Here is a 9,069-nt window from a genome sequence, read left to right as displayed (position 1 = left end):
CCCCCCTCACAACAAACACCCTGTGAGGTATGTGGGGCTGAGAGATCTCAGAAGAACTGTGACTAGCCCAAGGTCACCCAGCTGGCATGTGTGGGAGTGCACAGGCTAATCTGAATTCCCCAGATAAGCCTCCACAGATCAAGTGGCAGAGCAGGGAATCAAACCCGGTTCCTCCAGATTAGAATACATCTGCTCTTAACCATTACACCACTGCTGCTCCTGCTACCAAGTAGCTGGCTTGGTAGTTCCTATTGTTTCACTATCATCATTTAGAAATCCAGTGAGAGTAAGGGGTTAAACATGATCTTGAGCACAAATCATTAGATAAACTGAGGCCGGATATCTGAACCACTGAATGCTGACCACCAGTGTCGTAGCGCCAATGGTACGGGGGTGGGGTGTAACGCCCCGGGCGTGTGCTGGTGCAGGGGCGTGGCAGGGGCATGGTGTTTCGGGGGCGTTCTGAGACGGGATGGGGTGGGCAAGGGCGTGGCAGGGGCACAGGGTGTGCACGTGCCCCAGGCACAGTTTCCCCTGCTGACCGCTCATGCCTCGAAGCTTGCAGAAACTCAGGCTGATTTTACACTGGGGCTCTGCTTTGCAGCGAGCACCTGGTTCCTGCAGGGCAGAGGTTCTTGTACTGATTCCATTAACGTTGCATCACCGGAGATCCCTAATGCCCAGAGTTTACAAGAGCAGGGAAACAATGAGGTTTTCCTCTCGCTTCATGGCTTTTCTCCTTCCAGGTGGCTCCAAAGGAAAGATTTAAGGTTGCCTGTTTCGGGGGGTTTTAAAGCCTTTTAATGGTAATATCAATATTGCCTTTATTGATATTGTGGAAGCTGCTTTTGTGGCTTTTGCATTTTATGGGAAATGTCTGTTATCAATCCCTGAGAGGAGGAGGAAGAGACCTTCCCCTCCTCATCAGGGATTGGCGACTGGTTTTTCCTTTAGAATGCAAAAGCCACGAAAGCAGCCTCCACAATATTGATATAAGCAATATCGATATTGTATTGTCGAAGGCTTTCATGGCCGGAATCACTTGGGTGCTGTGTGGTTTCCGGGCTGTATGGCTGTGTTCTAGCAGCATTCTCTCCTGACGTTTCGCCTGCATCTGTGGCTGGCATCTTCAGAGGATCATGATCCTCTGAAGATGCCAGCCACAGATGCAGGCGAAACGTCAGGAGAGAATGCTGCTAGAACACGGCCATACAGCCCGGAAACCACACAGCACCCAAATATCTATATTACCTTTAAAGGGTAATATCAATCTTTCCTTTTGACTGGAGGCAAGACTGGAAGTGGGCCAGGCAAGACTTTTGACTGGAGCAAGGTGAGGGCAGGTGATCGCCAGATGTGGGGCCGGCACTGGGACAGCTCCTCGTGTTTAAAAAGAGAAATGCGAGGAGACCCCACTGTGGAGGGACAGTGGGGTTGGGTGCGCTGCAGAAAGCATTCCACGCATAATGGGCCTCATTTCAAAATCCTGACTGGAAAGCGAATGGATGACACTTCATTTATAATGTGCCAGGCAGGGGGCAATTCAAGTGCTCCCTGCCATTCACTGACAGGAGGAGAAAAGGGGGGATGGTATTACTGATGCCATGATGTCATTTCAAGGCGAAAGCCCTCCCCTCCCCTTTCAACAATCTAAGATTCCAGCAATCTCTTTGGTTTTTACCAAAGAGATTTGTGAAATTCCTAGAGCATCACTTGTGGGGAGGAAAGCTATGACAGCTTCTGGGGTTTTGCCCAGAAAAGATGTCACAACATCAGCCACACTGGGGCTCGGCCCCTGGACATCTTTTGGGGATCACCAACAGTGGCCTGGCAACCCTATAATTATAATATGGCTGAGTATTACAAGCTAGACAAATGTGTGTTCTGAAACAAGAAATTAACGAGCTAATTTGTAATTAAAGTCACTGGATTTAGACAGGCTGGACTCTGCCTGGGATTGAACTACACAAGCAGCCTTTCATCCTGAATTTTGTTCGAATTATATAGCACCAGACCCAGCACAGGAAACACTCCCTTCCACACTGTCCTGTTATGGAAATGATCTTCTGCCCTGTATTGTGATTTGCAATTCAATGAAACACATCATGGTTTTCAAAGGACCAGTCCCCCTGCAGTCTATAAATCAGGGAGCCATAATAGCAAAGGGGAACTGTACAGATCTATCCTGCTTGAGAAATGGGGATTTGTAGCCCAGGATAACCATAAAGGAGAGGGGAGGGGGTGCTTTCCGGGAGTGGAATCTCAGCCCATCGGGAGTCAGATTCAAGTAGTAATTGCTAATACACGGGCTAGTTAATTGGCTTTACTGTCTTGGCCAGTGGGTAGATTTATGACAAAGGATAAAGAATGGCCTGTAATGGCTGAGCAGAGGAAAGGAGTATTGCCATCCCTGATTAACAGGCAACTCCTGTTCTACATACCAGCCCCTGTGGGTTTTTCCTTCATCCCTCCTCTTTGGAGGGACTGACAAAATGCAACAAATTCAAGCCTCTCTACCTATAGAGAGTAAGTGAGGCCTTTATTGGCATATACAAGATGACACAATAATACTTATAAAATACACAATGAGATGAAACTCATTTCTTCAGCTAAAAAGCTCAATGGGCCAATATAAAATATTAATAACAATTATATAGTATTGCTGGCAATATTAATATAATATTGCTAACCATGTAAAAGTTAGTATCCATCTAGGCTTGTGTCTATAACGTTTAACAGAAATTTCGCTACATTCTCGCAAACAATGGGATCAAGGCTGTCCAAGATTAGAGGAATCTTAAGAGCATCAGTTAATTGGTAGTACAGGAGTGCTCTCTACCTATATAAAACCAGAGTTTTAAATCATGATGTGGTGGTTAGAGTGGCAGACTAGGATCTGGGAGACCAGGGTTCAAGTCCCTGCTCTGCTATGGAAACTCAGGTGGTGACCTTGAGCAGTCGTACATAGCCAAGCCCACCTCTCAGGGGTGTTGTGAGGATACCATGAAACAGTGAAGACATAAGCAGCTTTGGGTCCCCATGGGAGAAAAGGCAGATTATAAGAGACACATTTTCAACCTTTTTTTCAACCAGTTCATCCAAAGGAAGGTAAGAGCTGCCCTGATGAATCACAATAAGGATTCATCCACTCTGTCATTCAGTTTCTGTCTCTAGAAGCATAAAGGCATGCCATGAATGCTTGTTCCCCGGCATCTAATTTGTAATGGCTCTGTATGCAGAGGTCCTTTTTGGAATCCTGGCTAGATAGCCTTATTCTCTAAGAATCTGCGCAAGTGACCATCTGCAAACCTTATTGCAGAGAGATCCATTTAACTCATTAGGAAAGAAAAAGAGACATACCTCCTCAGTTCCGCCAGAGAATTCCCCCTGGCTGGGAATTCACACCCACTATTTCTCTCGCACAGAGCAAAAATCATGCTTCTAAACCACTCGGTAAGATGCTCTGGGAGGTCTAAACCTACATATTGTGAATACTTCATGGGAAGCTAGAACAAACACGTTTCCTCTCACATTACCTCTATGGAGGTTTCTGAAACCTTCACATCAGAAATGTGCTTGCACTTACTGCCTAACTCTCGGAGAGTCACCCTGTTTGTTTTTCTGAAATTTATGGGAGTTAGACCCAACTTGTTTCTTATGGCCCCCTACCCCAGCAGGCCCTTGCTCTCTTAATTCTGAATTGAACTATCTCTTGAACAACCAGGATTCTAAGATATTGGAAATGGTGGCCAATTTTCTGATTAACACTTTGAATTCATCCTTTGGATGATTTTCCCCCCTGTTTATATTACCTTTATGAATGTTGGACATTATCTTTTTTCAACTGCTTGGTTCCCTCTTTGTCTCTATCTTGTTGATTTTTTTTTTGATGTCTAATAAAGGTTTTTGATCTGAATACTTAATGGGATCTGGTAACAGCTGGACAAACAGGGAAGAAGGCAATGCTGCTGCTGAAGTCACAACAACCAGCAAAGATCAGTCCTGAAATTAGGATGCTGTGAAGACAACAGCAATTGCTCCCAAGTCAATTTAGCTGAGAAGGACGGAACATGTGAACACTGGGGTCAACTAAACAGGGTCTCAATGTGGCTATTTTGGCTACAAGTTGGTCCCCTCTCGGGGTTCAGATCGGGCGCCATCGAATGCATCAAATGCATAAAATACATTAATTATATTTAATATATGTATTATGTGGTCTATATTAGTTGCTATGGATTCTAGAGCAGTTTATGGATTTTATTGTATATTTACTATATTGTATTACTGATTTGTTGTGCATCTTTCAGAGCCTTTTGGGGATGGAGCGGTATATAAAATTGAATAAATAATAATAATAATTTTACATCCCTTTGTTTGATCTGAAATGTTTGTAGCCACTTTGCATATTTCACAAGGGGCCAATTGAGATTTGCCCTGGCTGAACACTCACTGCAGACCACCAGCAATGTGCAGTTTATATATCTGTACAAAACCTGTCTTTACAATCTTGTGGATTTCTATATTCACAGTTCACCTTTAATGTGTATATGTACTACATGCATAATCTTTAAAATGTGCTTTTCCTCTGTATATCAAGCCTCAGCTCAATCTGGAGGTTCATCTTCTGAAGTCTGGCAAGCAAGCTAAAGCTAACACACAAAATATGTCATTTCATCCATAAAATGCAAAATGCAGGCTTCTGCAGCCTCAGTTTGCCTCTGAATCTTGCAGGGAAAGGAAAAAAAGGTCAGTGGCTGGGCATCTTCACTGTTATCTCTTTTGCCGTTTTTTAGGCGCGCTTTCCCAGGATGGGGGGTACAAGCCGTTTTAATTACTGGATCTTTGCACGCGTAAATCAGTTCTGGCTTTGTCCAGGGAAGATCCACAAGCTGTTGATTAAACTGCTGTTTTACACAAGAGTTTGTCTCAGTCTTTGGGATTCTGACAATAACGCAATCTGAAATTTCTGAGTTATTAGCCATTAAGTCAAGTCAAGTCAAGTAGTATTTATTGTTTGAGCCATTGGCTATAACATCCAAAAATACATACAGTTAAAACATTCAAACCATTTAGTCAGCTTTCAGCCTATTTTGCAGTTAGATAAAAGAACTATAATTAAAGTAGTTTTATTACCATATGTATATTTTAAAAATCCTCTTTATAGGAAGATCAATACTTTCAATAAGTGGCAACAAATTATTTCAAAGTTTATAAGGCTAGGAGAACCTCTTTGAGTAGCAGCAAACATATAATAAACATGAATAAAAATACTTCTTGAGGAGGCCTAGGGGTTCCCAGTGTTATGCAGCAATGAAGCGGCATTCTTGAATCAATGGATTGTTGCCAAAAAAAGAGATTATCTGGCTGTTAGCTAAAATGTGGAATTACAGAATAGAAGGGACCATACAAATCATCTTGCCCGCCCACCCACCCACCCCACTTCCTGCTCAATGCCGGATCAGTGTTCATCCAGCTTCTGCTTCAAGACTGCTAGTGAGGAGGAGTTCACCCTAGGCCTAGGCAGACCATTCCACTGATCCACAACTCTTACTATTAAAAAGGTTTTCCTAATATCCAGTCAGAACCTTTCTCCTTGTAATTTACACCCATAACTGTGAGTCCTATCCTCTGCTGCAAACATGAACAGCTTTCTGCCCTCCTCTGAGGCCCCTTCTGCACAAGCAGAATAATGCACTTTCAATCCACTTTCATTGCACTTTGCAGCTGGATTTTACTGTGCGAAATAGCAAAATCCTCTTGCAAACAATTGTGAAAGTGGATGGAAAGTGCATTATTCTGCATGTGCGGGCCTGAGTGACAGCCCTTCAAATAGCAATCATATTCTCCCTCAATCTCATCTCCAGATAGACATTCCCAAGTCCCTCAGTCTTCCCTTGTAGGGCTTGATCTCCAGGATATTTTTTAGTGGTATGAACAAAGGCATTTCAATGGTGAGATTCCTTCTCTTAGTAAAGATGTAAAGATATGGTATAAATAATAAGATATGTAAATCCCAGACTCTCACTGTTGACTTCTGTTTTGGGAATAAGAAAATGACTAATCTTCTATACGTAGGTGACACTCCACGTTGGTGGCAAAATAATATTCAACAGAGCAGAGTTTCTTTTCAGCTGAGATGCAATATTATCTTATGGGGAGACAGCTCATCTAATGAATGGTTTCAGGCCTCCTTTTTCATTTTCTAGAAATTAGATATATGATAAATGATGTATTAAGTAAAAATAAGGAAGACAAAACACAGCTTAACGTTCTAATATGCAGTAGTCTCTGTAAACATTGCATGTAGGGGTTTTACAAATTATTGATGAAAAGAAGAATTCAAATTCTTGATATTTTGAAAACTGGAATAGAATGTTATCCTCAGATTTAATGAATGATCTTTGGGAATGTGATGGAGCCAAGTTAATCAAAGGCCGCGATCGGCCCTCAGGAATTCTTAAGCGGCAAGAATTCTGCCGGGCGCATGAGGTCGCTCACGACGCCAAGCGTCGAGGTTCCACTCCTGTTCCTACTCATTTTAAATGCCCATTCTATCGCGGCCTGCTGGCTCGAAGCCCCGCCCATGCTGCCCTCCGACCTCCAGGGGTCGGAGGACAGTGAGGGAGGGGCTTCGAGGCCAGCAGGCCGACAACGGGGACAAGGTGAGTGGGAAAGGGAAGGGAAACAGCGTATTCCCGGTGGTGCCGTTTGCACCGCGCCGCCGGGAACACACTGTTGGGGCAAAAACAACCCTTTAAAGGGTTGTTTTTTAGGGCGGCCTGACACCGCCCTGGGGGAGGGGGAGCGAAGCCAGGTTGGCGCTGCTGCGTTGCAGCAGCGCCGCCTGTGCGAATGGCTCCCTGGGAACGGCGTTTTTGCCGTCCCCAGGGCGCCATAAAAGGGCCGTGCGGAAACGGCCAAACACTTATTTCAACTGAATTTGGAGAATTTTTTGCAGAAACTATGTACGGTTGGTATCTGACATCTTATAGATTACCCTGAGAATACAGAAAAGTGCTCTCAAAGTGCCAATGACATATAAAAATAATGACATATAAAAATAAAATTACAAATTAAGAAGATATAAGGACTGATAAGTTCGTAGAAACTTTTTTGAAAATGTATGATACAATCATTTTGTAATTGTATTTTTTCCCAGTTAATTTTTTTGCAAAATTAAAATACTAAAAACAAAGATGAAGAAGAGGAGGAGGAGGAGGAGACTCAAAGGAGCTTACAATCTCTTTTCCCTTCCCTCCTCACAACAAACACCTTGTGAGGTGGGTGGGGCTGAGAGAGCTCTGAAGAACTGTGACTAGCCCAAGGTTACCCAGCTGGCATGTGCTGGAGTGCACAGTCACAATCTGGTTCACCAGATAAGCCTCCACAGCTCAGAGCGGGGAATCAAACCCGGTTCTCCAGATTAGAGTGCACCTGCTCTTAACCACTACACCACGCTGGCTAAAAACCAAGATGGGATTTGGTTTGGTATAGCAATACCAAATACAGGTTGAAGTTTTAAAGATCCTCCCCATGCCTAGCACAACCCTGAAGCAAATTGAGCCTATAGACAGAAATGTGATCTCTGTCTTGTATGACTGAATCAGAACCTAGGTCCGCTACATAGCCAGAAAATAAGGTGTGACTGCGTTAAATTCTATGTATATATGTATACCAATGTAGTGTAGTGGTTAAATGGGCAGATGAATCTCCTGTCTGCTACATAAGAGTGAAATCTGTCTCACAGGGATCTTGTGATCATCAAGTAGAGAAGGAGAAAGTGTCATAAGCCACTTTAGGTCACTATTGTGGAGGACATAAATGAAGCAGATCAATAATTTTTATTTTTAAAAAATCCCACCTTTTCTCAAGTTAACCCCATGACAGCTAACAAATTAATGGAAAAATAAAACTGTTGCCCCAGTCACTAAGGAACGGGTCCATAAAAGAGAGCAATATTTGTGAAATGAACAATCCCTGTGTGTTTTACGTTAGCCTTATCAGGAGACAAACCTTCTATTAGGTTTATCTCCCGGTGAAGCTAACACAAAACATGTAGGGATTACTGCTCTTGGTCGTGGCCTCATTGGCTTTTTGCCTACTTTTTTCTATACTCTGTTCAGGATAAAGATGACAGGAGATTTGTGAATTCATCTACCATTTCCTGAACTGTTTTTGTTCTCCACTTGGGTCCCAGTGCCTTGGGGACAGAACTAAGGAGGCAAAAAATCCAATGATTTTTTTTAACAAAGAACTGAAATAACTAAAAACATCAGTCGTGAAGTACTGCATAGCACTGTAAAACACCAACTGGTAGGGTTACCAGCTACAGGTTGGGAATTACCTGTCAAGCCCCAAGCCCCGCAGTGACAAAGGGAGGGGGAACTGCACCCAGGGCATGAGCTGCCTGCGTGCCCCTCCCGCCCCCGCTCTGCCCCATCCCTGAAATGCCTCCAACATGCCCCGCCCCTGGCCACGCCCCTGACACGGGACAGCAATGGCAGCACCCGGGACAAGCTGCCCTCGATGTCCCCATTGCCGCTATGTGTCTGCCCTTGTCAGGAGGCCTGTTATTATGAGGATTTTGCTATTGCTGCTTTCTGTATGCTGGGGGTGGGGGGTGGAATGGGTTAGCTGCATTTCTAACTGACTTTCAACTGTCTGCTGAATGATGTTATACTGTACCAGGTGCTGCTCAAGGTCAGTGCCTGGCCATCTCTACTGTTATCTCTTTCACAGTTCCTTTTGGGAGCGCTTTCCCAGGATGGGGGGTGAAAGCTGTTTTAACTACCGGGTCTTGCATGGGCAAACCTCAGTTCTGGCATGACCAGAAAAGATCCTCAATACTCAATAAACTACTGTTCTTATACATGAGTTTGTTTCAGTTTTTGGGATTCTGACAGCCCTTGAGTCTTGCCACGATCAGTCAGGGGAGTCCAAGAGGTTGTGACACCAAAGATTTCCCTGCTTGAGCTTTATTTAGAGATTGATGGTAAAAGGGCCGTGCGGAAACGGCCAAACACTTATTTCAACTGAATTTGGAGAATTTTTTGCAGAAACTATGTACAG

The sequence above is a fragment of the Sphaerodactylus townsendi genome, linkage group LG15 (genome assembly GCF_021028975.2).
Source record: "Sphaerodactylus townsendi isolate TG3544 linkage group LG15, MPM_Stown_v2.3, whole genome shotgun sequence".
NCBI lineage: Eukaryota > Metazoa > Chordata > Lepidosauria > Squamata > Sphaerodactylidae > Sphaerodactylus > Sphaerodactylus townsendi.
This window is presented reverse-complemented; position numbering follows the sequence as displayed.